Raw genomic sequence first — 16345 nt, 5'->3', positions numbered from 1 at the left:
AGACCAAGCCCTGCAGTCCAGAAGGGCCCGCCGCATTGGCCGTTGGCTTCCCACAGCTGGACTATGCCTCTGGAGTGCAAGCCCAGATGTTCTGCTGGGGAGAGAGAGAGAAGCCCCTTGTCCTTGGCATCCAAGAGGCCTCCCTGGAGACCTGGCTGGGCTCTCTGGACCAGACTGCACCGGCACAAGGGAACAGGGATGCCTTGGGGAACGCAGCTGCAGTGGGAATGGAGAGCAAGACCCAGGTTCAAGCCACAGATGCACTGACTACAGCACTGACGCACTACTGGGGGTGGGGCTCCCTTGCAGCCCCATCACCATTTCCCAGGACTGTCCCAGGTCAGAGGGGCACGGTCGTGTCCCACCCAGGGAACTGGGGCCCTTTGCATCCGTGACTAGAGTTGGCCCAAGGACACGTTTTGTCCAGGGCTGAGCGCTGCATGCTGAATTGCAGCATCCGTCCTCCTTCATCCGGTTCAGCTCGCCCTCAGAGGAGCTGCCGCCCTTTGGGTCAGCACAACGGAGGTCCACGGCCATAGCAGGCAACCCCTTGTTCCTCGGTGGCCTCCCCGTTTGCCTTCCGTGTGAGGCAGAGGGGTCCCCCCCCCCGCACCCCTGCACAGCCACGTGCAGTTGCCTCGTTGGCTTTCATCACAGTGCCAAAGTCCAGGGGCGTCTCTTGCCCAAAATGGACCGCGAGTCACATGGCTCCCACAGAACTGCATGGGGGAGACGCAAAGGGCAGCGGGAAACTCTTTGTCGTGTGGTTTTAAAAATATAATTTTTTCCAGTCTGAATCTGTCAAAGAAAGAGGACTCTGTAAGAGGAGAGGAAAGATGTTGTGAACTCCTTCGCTGAGCCAATCAGAGTAAATATTTCATTTGTGTATTAAATACTTCCTCTGCCACTCTTTCCCCCACAACTTAGGCTGAGTGTGTGACTGGCTCAAGTGTGCTTTGTGGCCAAGTGGGGATTTGAAGTCTGGTCTCCTTGATCTTAGGCCCACGCTTGAACAACTACACCACTTGCATGCTGGACACCCAGTACCTCACTTCCCATATTTGGGGCACTGGCTTTTTCTCCTCCCTGTATATATAGGCGTATATAGAGAGAAAATGGTCACAGACAGAAATATTCCCTCCTCCGCCACTTCTTTTTCTCTAAAGCAGGTCCCTGGATACCAACATCAACTTAACTTCTACCACTGGGGCCACGGGCCTCTGTTCACCCCCCCTCCCCAACAACAGAAGTATTCCCATCTCCTCCGCTTCTTTTCCTCTAAAGCTGTGAGTCCCGGGGTACCAAAATCAACTTAACTTACATCAGTTGGGCCACGGGCCTCTGCTTACACACCCTGGCCTCAACGCACAACTTCCAACACTTGGCCAACAGACTCCCCCCACCCCCAATACACCAGTGTAAAGATAAAATGGAAATGGAGTGGAAATATCTACTTAAGGGAGGTCTAGGTAATGAAGGCACCTGGTCCATTTTGGGGAACCCCTTTTTCTCTAGTTTCCACATAAGCTCCCTTTCACATATATCCTTAGAGATATTTGGGCTCTCTAGCATGGGTTGAGGTCAGGACACGCCCCCACAACCCCAGCCAATTTGGGGGAATTAAGCTCAGTGTCAGCGGGAAACCTCTTCCCACTTGCCCTGCATGGCCAGCTTGGGATGGGGGGTTGGGGTGGGGGCAGAACGTGCAGTTTACGGATCTTGACCTGGAGAGCATGCAGCTCAAAGTGCCAACAGGCTACCCGTGACCTGAAACAGCCTTCCAAAGCAAGGTTTAGATTTTATTTAGGGAAATATAGGGGTACAGGGATTGAAAAGGCACTCAAGCATGAGAAACCGTTGTGTTGAGAAGGATGTGTGTATGAAGGCTTAGGAGAGAAAGTGGAAGAGAGTCGAGCCTCTGGCTGAACGAGAATTCTGCACCAGGGAACAGCCGCGAGAGAGGCGAAGGGTTTAAAGAAGGGGAGAGGAGAGTTTTCAAAGGGATGAACAGAGAGAAGCGTTTACCTGACCGTGGTCTGCTGAACTGGGTACAGCACGTTGTATGTTTGGACGCTCCACAGGCTGAGAGGGAGGGCTTTGGGCAGACCTTCCAAAGGGTCTGAGGGAAAAGAAGAAGCCGAGGCAGTGGAGGGACGCCCCTGCGTGGCGGCAAGGAACCCCCCCCCCAAGTTCCAGAGACAGAAAGGCAGCTGGCAGCCTCTGCACAAGGAGAGAGGGTAAGGCGGCACATTTTTGGCTGGCAGAGCAGCGATCGTTACAGGAGCTGGCACAAAAGGAGAGCGACAGGGAAACTGTGTGGTCCAGGAATTCTGGGTGAGCCCAGGACGGGAATCCATTTCGTGCTCCAGCTCTGACTGAGTTGGGGGGGGGGCTTCCCAGAAAGGTAACAAAAGGGGATTGCATCCAGGCAGGGGGGACATAAGAGCTGGCAGGGTGGAGGCTTCTCGCATGCCTGAGGCAGCCTAGCAGTAGAAAAGAGGAAGAGTCTCAATAGCGCCTTCAAGGCTAACAAAACTTTTGGCAGCCTGGGGATGAGCTTTTGTGAGCCACGGCTCACTTTTTCAGATTGGAGTCATGCAGGCAAAGTTAGTAAAAGGTACTCAAGCTCACCTGAGAACCCGCAACTCAGGAAGACGTGCAGTTGCTGACTGTATCGGTGCCTGGCTTTGCAAGCCCTCTTGGGGTCGGAAAGGCCTGCAGGTGTCCCACCTGGGAATCCGCTTCCTGCCCAAGATTTTGGCCATTCATGAGCATAGGCTAAGGAGAGCCTATCTTCTCCAAAGCAAGGCATCGCCAGCTCCTAAAATGGGCTTCGTTACAGACAGTATGATCCACTGCAGGTCCCCTCCCTCTTTCATTTTTACGAAAACCAACCAACCCAGTCCTGGGGCCGCCGTGAACTTGCCAAGCAGCTACGAAAGTCAGCCAGAACACAAGCCCTGATTCTGGATGAAGGCGCTGACCTGGCCTGCGTTACCAAACCTGGTTTGATAAGCGAGGGGCAGGATGGTTGCCGTCTTGCCTGCCAGGTTTCTCAGCACAGCAGTGCACGCGGGGGGGGGGGGGTCGGTGTCTGCTTCTCATACTGTTCCCCTTCACCCACAGCTTCTTTTGTTCAAGGGTCCGTACCTGGTGCGAGCATCATGAAAGGGATCAGTGATGCTGGGAGGTACCATTTGCAGCGCTGCCTAACTGCCTCCCTCCCCAGGTGGCTGCAGAGGATGCGGGAGCCTCCATGCCGAGGTGTGGCTGTCAGGGGTGCCTCAGAGCTCTGCGTCCACTTTGACAGCCATGGGGTCACCTTAAGCACTGTCCAGCTGCCAGCTGAGTTTCTGTGTAGGTTCTGAGTCACCTGGCCTGAGGGTGGAGGAGACAGGTCATTACCTGTTGGGATCGAGACAAAAGGGGGCTCAAAGCCCTTCCAGGTGTGGTGGGCCCACTGGGATGCTCTGCCCTAGGCCAAATGAAAGATCCAAAGGATTCCTGCCTTGGCGGATGGCCGGGGCCCCCTTGGTGGCCTGGGGACGGGCCACGCAATGAGTTCTGACCTTGGCTAACTTCTGCTCAGCGCCATGGCTGTTGGCAAATGGGGTACCTCCCGCAAGGGTCGGTCTTGCGCCTCTACTCTTGTCCATATCCAGCTGCTTGGAAAGATCAGCAGAAGCTCTGGAGCCCCTTCTGGAGCGCCAGCGTGGTGTAGTGGTTAAGAGCGGTGGAGTCTAATCTGGAGAATGGGGTTCGATTCCCCCACCCCTCCACAAGAGTGGCGGAGGCTAATCTGGTGAACTGGGCTGGTTTCCCCACTCCTACACATGAAGCCAGCTGGGTGACCTTGGGGTAGTCACAGCTCTCTCTACCCCACCTCCCTCACAAGGTGTCCATTGTGGGGAGGGGAAGGTGATTGTAAACCGGTTTGATTCTGCCTTAAGTGATAGAGAAAGTCGGCCTATAAAGACCAACTCCTCTTCTTCTTCCCTCTGGATGGCCCCCGGCCCCTCCGCTTCCCAGCAAAATCCCAAGAGGAAGCAGAAGGACTCAGCTAGTGTGTGAACAACGAAGGGCTAGAGAAGGGCTAGACGCTGAACCTTAATCCAGACGTAATCCAGGTCTTCTGTTCTGTTCTGGGCAGGGTTGTGTGCCACCGGGCAGAGTCGGATTGCGGTCTGGGGCTGGGGTTCGAATCAGCGGGCCTCAGAAGCTGCCCCACACAACTTTCCTCTGGCACCAGGCCTTTGGCTGGGACAGAAGGGGGGGGGTGACGGTGGTTTCGACCTCCTGCTTCTGTGTAGACGTTTGGGGGCTCCATGGGCGGAGGGGAACTGCTGGGTTGGATGTGGCCCGGCCCCACCCACCGCCCGCAGCTTGGCCTGGAAGAGCGGCTGAGCAAGGGGCCCCGCGCACCCACCACCGCCCGCCCAGCTGCTGCTGCCGCTGCCGCTGCTGCGGGCGGGCGGGCGGGCCTGGCTGTCATCCTTTGGCTGGCTCCGCGGAAGGCCCCCAGGGCCAGCCCTGCCCCCCCCCGCCCGCCCGCCCCCTCCCTTTCTTTTGGCCGCGGGCGGGCGTCAGAAGGGCCCCCGCTGCTCGACTAGCGGCCCGCGGCCGCCTAGCAGCCCCGACCCATAGGGTCCCAGGCTGCGGCGGCTTTATGGCCGGGGGCGCCCTGTTCTCGGGAAAGGGGGCCACCCCTGCGAGGACGGCTGCGCCGGCGGCCTGGCAGCTGCGGCTCAGGGGCCGGCCGGTCGCCAGGCCACCGGTTGCCTCCGAGGCGCAGCCCCTCCTCCCTCCCCCCCCCCCGGCGAGCGCGCTCCGGAGCATGGGCAGAGCGCCTCGCGCTAGCTGGGCGGGCGGCTGCCTGCGGGCTCCCGTGTGGCAATGGCGGTCGGAGGCCGGGCCGCTCCCCCTTCGCGCCGGGCTCTGACGGCAGCCGGCCGAGACCCCTCCCCCGCGCCGACGCGCAGCTGCCAGCAGCCCCCCGCCCGCCCGCCCGCCCAGCCCTGCCCGAGCCCGTGGCACGCCCAGCCCAGCCCCAGCAGCCCCAGCCAGCCAGCCAGCCGCGGGAAGGCAGCGCGCAGCGCAGCGCAGCGCAGCGCCCCGGCCCGGCCCCGCCGCCCCCTTGGTCCCCACGCCAGACGGCGCGGCCCGCCGCCCAGCCCTCGCCCCAACGACGCCCCGCCCGACAGCCTGCCGGTAAGCGAGCGCAGCGGAGCCCCGACGGCGGGCGGGCGGGCGGAGGGAGGGAGGGAGGGGGGGGCAGGCCACCGGGACTCCGGCCAGCATCCCCGCCCGCCCGCCCGCCCGCCCGGCGAGGCCGTCGTGGTGGGGCGTGGGGGGCTGCGCGGGGCCGGGGGCCGGCGGGGCGCGCCCCTGCCTGCCTGCCTGCCTGCCTGCCTCTCGCACCCGGGGCGGTTCCCGATTGGCTCCCCTGTTGCCGTGGCGACCCCCTGCTGCCGAGGTCCCCCGGGTCGCCTAGCGACCGGCCGTCGAAGGAGGCGCCGCCCCGAGCCCCCGCCCCGCCCCGCCCCGCCCCTCCGGCCGCCGGCCGCGCGCAGCCCCCGGAACCCCCCCCCGCCGCCGCCCCCCGCCCCCCCGGGCCCGACTCTGGCACGCAGCGCCCCGGCCCCGCCGTCGGTGGCCTGGCACGGGCCCGCGCCCTCCAGGGGCTGCCCCTCCCTCGCCAGGGGCCTGCTCGGCCGGGCTGTTTGTCGGCGAGGCGGCGGGGGAGGGGCGCCATTGCTGTAGCGGCAGGCGGGGGGGGGGGTCAGCCGACACTGCGTGGCAGGTTTCCTGGGAGACTGGCGACGGAGAGCCCCCCCCCCCAGCGCACAGCCCCCCGCGTTCTTTGCTGGCCCCCGGCACACTCCTGGAAGCCCTCCTGGGCGGCGGTGGGGCTGTGCCCCCCTGAGCCACTGAACCCCCCCCCACCCTGCCACGCAAAGGGTGTGGTGGCGGCTCAGGGCTGACGCCCCCTCCCCCCGATTCTCCCCCTCGGGGCTTGAGAAGGCGGGGCCGCATCTCCTCCCCCCTTCCCAGATGCCCGCCCGACCGACCGCCTTCCCCACTCCCTGGCTCCTGCGGGGGGGGGGCGAGGGGCGAGGGGCGGGTGCCCTTCCTTTCCCCCTCATTGGCAGAAGCGTTAACATTGGTGTTTGTGTGGGAGTCTTTCAGCCCCCCAAGGGCTGACCCCTGGGGACAGGCCACAGGACACTTGCCAGTGAGCAGAGGCAACCAAAGAGTCCCCTCCAGGCGCCGGCGGGGGGTTGAGGAGCCAGCTACCCCCCACTCATGCCACGCCCAAGCAGGGAAGTAGAAGCTCAGCCCTGCGGTGGGTTGTGTGGGTGGCAGGGATGTCCCCCATTGGTCTTGGGCTTCCCCCCCCATCGTCCTTGCCCAGTGAGCAGACCCCTAGAAGGAGCGGGGCTTGGCAAACAGCTTCTGGGGGCGCCTTTTGGGGGTCTGTTGTCAGAGGGGCCCAACAGGTAGGCTGCTGCCTCGCTCCAGGCGCCACTCTTCTTCTGGCCAGCGCTCCCAGAGGAGGAGGGCGTTTGCGTTGGCCCTGGTCTCTGTTGGGAGGGGGGCACACTGGATGAGGAGCAGGTGCTGAGGGGGGGGGTCTGGGCAGGACATTCTGGTGCGAAACACAGGCAGTAACAGTGGATGCCGATGTGGGGGGGGTTGCTGTGAAAGCGAGTGGCACGGTCCTGGGAAAGCAGGGGCTGCCAACGTGCTCCAGCCGTGGCGTGTGTGGGGTGCGCAACGTGCTGCTTGGCCGGAGGAGGAGCCGCAGCGTGCAGCTGTTCTGGAAATAGCTGCTGGAAGAGGAGGCTTAAGCTGGCTGCCATCTTGCGAGGCTGCCGGGCGAAGGGTTGGTTTGGCACGCGTGCGCACACACGCTCATGAGTCACCTGCCTGGCGAGAGAAGAGCGTATCCAGCTGGGGGAGAAAGGGGGGAGCTTCCAGGGTTTGGGGACAGAAGGGCGACATCTTTGAAGCAGCTGCTGAGAGGGCTCATCCTGCACAGCCGCACCATCGCCGGGGGGGGGGGTCTGAGGGCGCGCGGCCCCCTTCCCCGCTGGCTTTTCCAGACTGTAGCTGGGGGCAGCTGTGATGGGGAGGGGGCTTCGAATCCTTGGGCCGTTTTCTCACCCACAAGTTGCTTTTACTCACGGGGAAATGGATGGGAACTTGGGAGTTTTTCCCTCTAGGGCAGGGAAAAGCAACTTTGGAGGCGGGGGTGAGTGGGAGAGAGGGTGTGGGGCTGCCCCTTCCCCGGCTCTGGCCTGTGCTCTGTAAGCAAGGCTCTGGGGAAGACCACCTGGAGCGGCACATCTTGTGCTGGCGACCGGAGGGAGGGCTTTGCCCCCATGCTAGAGGATGGTCTAGACCAGGGGTGTCAAACATGGCCCGCGGGCCGGATCCGGTCCCTTGAGAGCTCTTATCTGGCCCACGAGGCAGCCAGCCCACCCCCCAGTCTTGATCTGGCCTGGTGAGGCATGGGCCGGGCCGGCCAAGTGACATTTATGTCACGTCCGGCCCTCGTAACAAATGAGTTCGACACCCCTGCGCTAGACTCTTCTACGGACTGATATAAAGTATGTGGCTTGGATCCGACTTGGCCGAAGCTGGAAAGCGAGTGTTTGTGTGTGGGGGGGGGGAGGGAGGGAGTGGACAAGCAGGAAGAGGGTAAGAGACTTCATCCTTCTCCTGCCTGTGGGTTTCCTGTTCCGAATCAGACCCCGCAGCCTCCCTGCATTTGGAACTATATGGGGATCCCACTTGGGGGGGGGCAGTTTGGAGCTGGAAAGGGTTAACTGTGCCCCTCTGGCTGCCCTTCCCACCCCCCTGACTGTTCTTCTGGAGCCCCTTCCCCACTTGCCAGAGCCCCCAGAGCACACCTTCGTTGAATGCCCAGTTTGGCCCTTTCTGGACTGGTGCTCCGCTCTTGATGTCTTGCGCTGCCACTGGGCGCCTGCCAGCGCTGGGATGCATGGAGCACAGAATGTGGGCTTCTGGGCTTTGTTTTTTTCTGCGCTGCGCAAGGCGCTTGATGCACAGACCAGGGATCCTGACCTTTCCCAGAGTACGCAGGCAGTTGCTGGACCGAGGAACTTTGTCCTTCTTTGTTCTGAATGGTACATGCTGAAAACTGAGGCAGCAGCCACTAAAAAGATGACCGGCTGTTTCTTGTTCTCTTCTGGAGTTGGCTCTGGAGGTGTCATGAGGGTGGTGCCTCCACAGCAGCTTCTGTTGGGGGCAGAGGGGCTCGCCCTGCCCCAGGAGTCTCCTGTCCCTCCTGCCGGGGAAATTGTGGGCTGGCCTGGCCTGGCCTCTTCAGCCGGGAAATCTCTGAAGGGCTTGGGAGATCCGAGCCGCTGATGGTGAGGCAAAGGGGTCTCTCTCTTTCTCTCTCTGCACCCACCCTCTCGCCCTCCTTTTTCTTTGAGGTGCATGAGGGGTGTAGGAAGACCCCAAGCCATGACACCGATTTTCACCCTGTCTGATCTTTGAGAGTCCCTGAGAGGAGGAGGAGAAAGGCCTGGTGGCAGTGGGAGGTTGGCAGGGTGGATTGCCACGGTGGCGGAACAGCCCTGCTGACCCACAAGCCCCACTCCGTTTGGCCTCCAGGGCTGCGAGGCACGCGGCACCCTCCTGAGTCTCTGGCTGGCCCTGGGAGGGGTTTCTTTGGCTGGCTCTTCCTTCGGTATGTTGTCGCCAACTGGTCCTTTTAGGACTTGCCTGCCAAGAGGGCCCGTCTTCTCAGCTGCCCCACAACGTTGCTGTTCAGAGGCTCCACCTGTCGCCCGTGGCTCCTGCCACCTGGTGACTAGCTTCCATGGCGACAGCTTCCCGCCCTAACACACTCGCAGGGCATTCGCCAGCCAACCGCCCTAACCTTAACCCTTCCACTGGCCCCCATTTTGAATAGCGTGTTCCAACGGTGGAGGTCTGTGTGGTCCAAAGAACAACTACCAGGATATGAATTTGTAAAGAAGTTATTACAAGTAAAAGCCACTCACGTAATCTCTGCACCACAACAGATTGATCAAGGACTACAAAAGAAAGGTGCAAATGTTCAGTCTCCCTTCCCTAGCTGAAGTTACTGTTTGTTTGTTAAAAGCGTCCCATTACCCGGAAGTCTTTGTCCAGGCTGCCCACCCTTTGCTCCATGTGGCAATGGCGGACATCAAGATGGAGCTCAGTTGCGAGAGTTTCTTCCTCCAGACAGAATCAGCCAAAAAGGACTTGCAAATTGGATCCCTCTCCCTCTGCACCGAGGGATTTTATCTCACCTGTTTTCTTGCCCCTTGTGGGTCAAGGAATCCTTCCCTAAAAGCTCCAGGAAAATGCAGTCTGGCTTCTCACACCCCCAGGTCTCTGTGTCATCTTCCAGGTATCAGGTTGCAGCAAACTATTTCTCCTGCCTGGATGGCCATTAGCATCTCCAAAGTGTTGATGGTTGGTACTTGGGCGATGCTGGGGAACCTCCCTTGCCTGGCTTCCCCTGCAAGGGGAGAGAAAAACTTCTCTCTGTGTGTGTGTGTGTGTGTGTATGGGGGGGTTGTCAGGCTCAAACCCCAAAGGGAAAAGGTATTTCTCCAGAGCAACAAAGATCAGAGGTCCAGAAAGTGCTGTTCTGGCATCATTTGCTGTCCGTCATGGGTGGGTGATTTTACACGTGTGCACACAAAATTCAGGTGAGGCCTGAGGAGAGAGGCAAGTTGGGGGCGAGGGGCCGGCAGCGGCTCAGGCATGGCTGTGTGGTCTGTGGCTGGGGAGACTCTTCCTCTGAGAGAGAAGCTGGTGGGCCTGAAGCCAGAGGAGGGTTTTGCTGCCCCCCTCCCAGCCAAGCATTTGCCCCTGCCGCCTTAAACCAGCCCTTGCCACCACCCCGCTCCTAGGCCTTCCTTGTCTGCTTCTTGTCCCTGAGGAGAGCCCCCACTGACCTCCGCCTGTGGGCCTCTTGTCCCAGGACTCTGTGGTTTCCTCTGACGGGGGTCGGCATACTGCTGACAGCCTCCTGGATGGGAGGGGGATCCCTAGCCTGAGGAAGCAGAGCTGATCTCCAGGGGCTCCCGGCCTGTCTTCTTCCTCTCTGCCCCCTCCACATATGGCAGGAGGGGTGGGAGGAGAAAAGGAGAGCAAGCATGCGCACATGTGCGTGGGGGCAAAGGACCAGGCAGCCAGCAACCCCTTTTCAAAAGCGGCCACGTGGGCCATGGTGGCGCAGGCAACACAGTGCACTAGTGGCAAAGAGCCTTGTGTGGCGGCAAGCGAGTGCCTCCGACCCATGGGGGTGTGTTGTGTGCTTGTTGGATAGCAGGCCTGGGGCGTGGTGCACAGTGGTCCCCTTTCCTGCTGGCCTCGTAACTCCCACCTTCCCCCTGGCAAGCGGAGGGGCTCGCGGGTGGCCTTCCGATGCCCTGTGCTAGGAGGCGTGCACTCGCGTGGCCTTTGTGCTGTGTGTTCCGACCCCTGCCAGAGTAACCCATGAAATCCAGAGGCATGTTGCTGGTCCAGAGGCCGCTGCGCATGGAAATTACCTGGCAAGGTGGACATTTGGACCATTTCAGGGATCCTGAGCCGGCTTGGCACGAATTGGGCTTTTCTGCCAGGGAAAAATAATTGTTCAAATATTCTCCCAGCCAGCTGCCACGATGCCCTCTTTGCTGGTGACACCGTGTCCTGGTACTGACTCGAGGCAGGGTGGCGTTTGAAGATGTCCAGCCCTTTTCCTCCCAACTGTGGCTGGCACAGCTCTTGTGGGGTGTGTGTGTGTGTGCTGGGTCTGTCTCCTTCCTCTCTTTTATCTGGTTCTGGCAGTGCAGCCCCCCCCTCCCAGCAGCTGGGTCAGGTCACCCGCCAGAGGAGGTCAGCCGCCCTCGGCTCAGTGACCAGGGGGCTGTTGCTCAGCAGGGACAGGCCTGGGCTGTGGCTGCATCCCCAGGTTGGACCAGAGCCTCCGTCTCCCTCATTGCAGCCCCCCGCCCTTCCTCCCAGGGGCAAGATCCAGGCTCGGAACGTCAGGTGCGGCCATCCCTCCACCCACCACTGCCAGGCCTGCTGTGCGGACTCAGCTAGCAAACAGGAACGGGAGGCCACGGGGCCCTTGGAGAGGGGTCTGGTTTGTTTGCTTCCAGCTTGGGTGGGGGATCGTGACTGATGGGCTTGGTGTCAGGGTCGGGATTCAATGCCCCTGCAGCTGGTGCCTGCTCTGTGACCCTTTTCTCGCTGGCTTGCTGCTTGTGGTTTGGATCATAATAACTCCTCGTTTGGGGCACAGAGGCAGTCAGGGGCCAGGGGTGTGTGTGTTGTTGAATCACACAGCCCTGATATTAGCCAGCCCAGGGCATTCTATACCAACTGGCATTTCTAAGGGTAGACCCATGTAGAGTGCATTACAGTAGTCCAGGCTCAAGATAACCAACACATGGATCTAAGTGGCCGGATCAGCAGAGTTGAGATCGGCGACATCTTGTGGGCTAAGTGAAGTTGGAAGAAGGCCCCCCCTTTTTTGCAGCTGCATTAATATTCTTCTCTAGCAATAATGCTGGCTCCAGAATAACCCCATGGCTCTTAAACAACTCTGCAAGTGTTATCTTGGCCCCATCAAAAGCGGGGAGCCCCACACGTTCATCTGGGCCTTGGGTCTTCCCAATCAACATCCCCTCTGCCTTGTCAGGAATTCAGTTCCAGCTTCTTCGCCCCTCCTTAGAGGCACCTAGTTCAAAAGCAACACGGCGGCAGCAGGGGATTTGGAGGAAGGAATGTAGGCCAGGGTGTCAGTAGCTTCTCCAAGACCCATGAATGATCCCCCTAAGGGCCTTACGTGGAGGCTGAATAGCAGGGGAGGGGGAGGACTGAGCCTTGAGGAACCCCGGAGGACAAGTCCCACTCTGATCACGACTGGTCTGAGTCTGATCTACGAGGAACCGCTGGAATCAACCCAAAGCACTTCCTGACACCCCCTCCACTTCTCTCTCTAAACCTCTCAGCAAGCTAGCAGAGTCCACAGTATCAAAGGCTGCCTCGCAGGAGCGCGCGCGCGAGAGAGAGGCAGAGCACTTGTCTCCCTTCAGACGGAGGCCACCCAGCTCCAACTTCATGCCACAGCCTGGCCTGGCAGCAGACCTGGAGTTGCTTCACTCCCACGCTTCTTCTCGCCTTGCCTAGAAAAGGCAACTTGGAGACTGAGCAAGGAACGGAGTCCCATGCCACTGGTTGATTTGTAGTGGCCATTAGGGGCTCACTGGCGCGATCCGTAACATGCTTTCAGGATCCCAAGTACAAGTGGTGGCTTTCACAGATCCTAGGATCCTGTCAGCATACAGCAAGGTGGCAAGATCAAAGTGATCTATAAATGGACCAGATGGTGTGCTAGGGATTACGAGTGTCTCGCCAATATTCCAGCCAGCATCCAAATTAGAACGTATTTGAGAGATTTTATTAACAAAAATATCTGCAAAAGTACCACAGCAGATCATCAGTTCCTGGGAATTTAAACGCTCGGACTGGTGTCCATAAGTGCTGAAAGGCTTTAAACAAAGAGTCTTGTTCTTCCTTCACAACAGCTTCACGGGTCTTGAAGTGAGTGGGAGCCTCCCTCTGTCAGATTCCCTTGGAGTTCCCCACTGAGGCCACTCTAGGCAATTCCAGCCCTCTTCAAGTCTCCCAGCTGCATAGTAGAGGGGGGTGGGGGGGGTTGTCACATAAACACTTAAGGCTGCCTTTTACGCACGGTCGTTTCTGCTGGATCTGCTGCTCTCTCGATGCACAGTATTTGCAGTCCCATCCTCACATCATTTTGCACAGCCCCCCCCCCGAGGAAATTCCCAGAGTGCTTGGGATTAATTGGAGTACATTTCTGCATCACCAGGGAAAATGCAGAGCATCTGAACTAATGGGGGAGGGGTCACCGATGTCATTGTTGTTACGCGGCTTGCTGCCCCCTTTTTTGATCACGCATGTGCTCTAGCAATAGATGGCTAGCGGAAAAGGTATTTACATCGGCGTACGCATGAGTTCCTCCCCCCGCCCCGCAAATACTCCTGTGTAATTGGCTGTAGTGTTTTTTTAATATGTCATGAGCCCCACGGTGGGATTCTTTCATTTTAACTGAACCGAGAAGCCATTTTACAAACAAAGCAGAGAATTGCACCGATGCGCCATTCGAATAAAAATTCCATGTCAGGCGATCACATGTGTGAATGGGAGCTCAGACAACCCCCCCCCCAAAAAAACACATTTGTTTCTTGCTGTCTCATCTCGGTGCAGGGGACGTAAGAACGCCCTGCGTGGTCATTTGCACTATTCCAGCGTTCTGTCGCTAGACTTTTACTCGCAAACAAAAAAATTAAAAATGGGCTGGGGGGGGGGCAGTTGAAGAGGACAGGCTAAATGGAGAAATAAGCAGCCTCATAGGTGGTTTGTGATTATTCCAGCGTTCTATCGCTAGTCCTGCACTCGCAAACCAAAAAAACAGATGGCTTTGAGGGGAGGGATTGTGTGAAGGGGAAAGGCAAGTGTGAGGGAGAAGTGAGAATGTGGGCGTGGGGAGAAAAACCTGAACTAAAACTATGCACAAGACTAGCAGTCGGTGTGGGATCGTCAATTACCTCATTACCGAAAGGATGGAGAAAATATGCATAATGAAAACAAAGCCCCAAAGTAGTCGTGGAGGGGAGGGGGTGATGGTGATGGAAACAACCCATGCATAAAAAGCCCTACACCAAATCAGACCCTTGATACATCATGGTCTTGTCTTCTCAGACTGGCAGTGGCTCTCTGGGGTCTCAGGTTGAGGATTGAACCTGTGACCTTCTGTGTGCAAAGCTGATGCTCTGCCACTGAATCAGGGCCCCTCCTTGATCAACAGAGAATTTCCTCTGACTTGGTACCCATCCACTACAGCGTGGTGTAGTGGTTAAGAGCAGTGGAGTCTAATCTGGAGAACTGGGTTTGATTCCCCACCCCTCCACGTGAGCGGCAGGCGCTAATCTGGTGAACTGGATTAGTTTCCCCCCTCCTGCACACGAAGCCAGCTGGGTGACCTTGGGCTAGTCACAGCTCTCTCAGCCCCATCTGCCTCACAGGGTGTCTGTTGTGGGGAAGGGAATGTGATTGTAAGCCAGTTTGATTCTGCCTTAAGTGGCAGAGAAAGTCAACATATAAAAACCAACTCTTCCTCCTCCTCTGCACACTACCCATTCCCTCTGCACTGCAGTTGCTGTGTGTGAAGAATCCCCCCCTTGATCCTGGCACAAGATTTGAACGAGCCCCCCCCCCCCACTTTCTGACTGGCTGATGAGAAACTCCCTGCTTTTCAGAAACCCCTGAAAATACGGGGGGCGGGCTGTCAGTGGGCCTTGGCACTCTTTAGATGCTGTATCCAGGGTGTGGGCATGAAGTCTTGGACGTTTTAGCTGGTTTCTACACAGAGGTTTAGTTCTGGTTTTGTATCCAAATTGGGGCATGTTTTTGGGTGTCCACCAATCACCTTCTTTGCCTGTCGTGTGTCCCCCCCCCTGCCCCGGCTTTGTTGTAGTTTTTTCCATACCTGATTTGGTACCGCCTTTTGGGAAAGATTACCGTCAGTGTGCCCCTTTGCAATCTGTGTGGCTGGGAAGGGGCACAGCGGTCCTGGTTCTGCCCACACCACTGCCTGTTTTTCCTCTCCCCTCTCCCCATGTGCCCGCTGCTTTTCTCCCTGCCTCCAGCAGAGGGGCTTTCTCCGGCTTCCTTAAAAACATCCATAATTGCATTAAGCTGTAGCAATATCATAGAGTCATAGAATCATGGAGTTGGAAGGGACCACCAGGGTCATCTAGTCCAACCCCCTGCACAATGCAGGAGTTTCACAACTACCTCCCCCCCCACACACACCCAGTGACCCCTACTCCATGCCTAGAAGATGCCCAAGATGCCCTCCCTCCCATGAACTGCCCAAGGTCATAGAATCAGCATTGCTGACAGATGGCCATCTAGCTTCTGCTTAAAAACCTCCAGGGAAGGAGCACTGTTAGAAAATTCTTCCTAATGTCAAGATGGAAACTTTTGATTTTATTTCAACCCGTTGGTTCTGGTCCGACTTTCTGGGGCAATAGAAAACAACTCAGCACCATCCTCCACATGACAGCCCTTCAAGTACTTGATGGTTATCATATCATATCCTCTGACAATTACCAATCTTAAAGTAGAGCAAAGGTGGTTGATAGCTTAAAACAGATAATTGGCATATGTTGCTATAGGAGCAACCGCTGATTCCAGCAGTGACTGTCCGGACTACTCTACAGGGAGGAATGCCCAGCCGATGTTGGTCTGAGGAGTGGAGCTGTCATAAGAACACACGCCTAGGCTGCTGGCTCAGAGCTGCCAGGGTCCACCTGGCCCAGTGTCCCGTTCCACAAAGCCACTGGCCCTGGATGCCCCCCCCCCGGGCATAGAGGGTGGGGCTTTCACCCGATGCTCCTTCCCAGCACAAGGCTTCAGAGGATTAGAGGTTCCTTTTACTCACCATGAGCATAAGAACATCAGAAAGGCCCTGCTGGATCAGACCCCGGCCCATCAAGTCCAGCAGTCTGTTCACACAGTGGCCAACCAGGAAGCCACAAACAAGACGACTGCAGCAGCACCATCCTTCAGCATGTGCCCATGGATGGGCCCGTCCAACCAGGGTGAGACTCTCTCTTGTACACTGGGCAGTCTGGTTCGTATACCAAGTCTCATTTACTAGAATTTAGAGAATTTCTTTGCCAGAATGTAAGTGAACAGTTTTATAAGATGGTAGCTGATTTATTTGTAATCATTTTGATTTTCTGGCTATGTTTGAGTATTCCTCACATTAGTATATATTTGTTTCTTGCTTAATAAATGGACTTACATATTTTTAATAAATTCAATTAATGCAAAACATTTCTCTGTGTGTTTTGCTGCCAGTTAAAGTGTCTGGATCCTGTACCATTTCAAGCAGATTCCTCTAGCAGGTGCCTGTCTTAACACAGACTTCTTCGTAGAAGTTAATTGCTCTGTGTTTCAGTTAAAGAGGCACCATCCTGCTTCATAGCAACTCGGAGTAGCCTCCTCATTTGCTGCGAATGAGTGAAGTCAGTCGTTACAAGGCAAGGCTGTCTTTCCAGGTGTGGCTCCCTGCCCTCAGAAAAGTCTGTGCTCCCCGCCCCCCCGCAAACACTTTCTTGGGGCTATCAGGAGAAATGGAAGTTGTGCGCATCAGTGCTGGCGATGCAGCAGAAGCCCTGTGTGGTCCGGAACCTGCACATTTGCAGGTCCGCCTTTCCGGATACGCTCCACTTTGGTGGCTGCATTCGTTTTC

At 57.7% G+C, this 16345-nt stretch overlaps 1 protein-coding gene across 1 annotated transcript in view; it reads right to left on the bottom strand.

The window, feature by feature from the left end:
* The window catches only part of ARCN1 (archain 1), a 281523-nt gene that overhangs the window by 230821 nt on the left and 34357 nt on the right, over positions 1-16345 (bottom strand). The gene's annotated exons all lie outside the window — the stretch shown is intronic.

The sequence above is a fragment of the Euleptes europaea genome, chromosome 14, assembly GCF_029931775.1.
Source record: "Euleptes europaea isolate rEulEur1 chromosome 14, rEulEur1.hap1, whole genome shotgun sequence".
In the NCBI taxonomy this organism is placed as follows: Eukaryota; Metazoa; Chordata; class Lepidosauria; order Squamata; family Sphaerodactylidae; genus Euleptes; species Euleptes europaea.
This window is presented reverse-complemented; position numbering and strand designations above follow the sequence as displayed.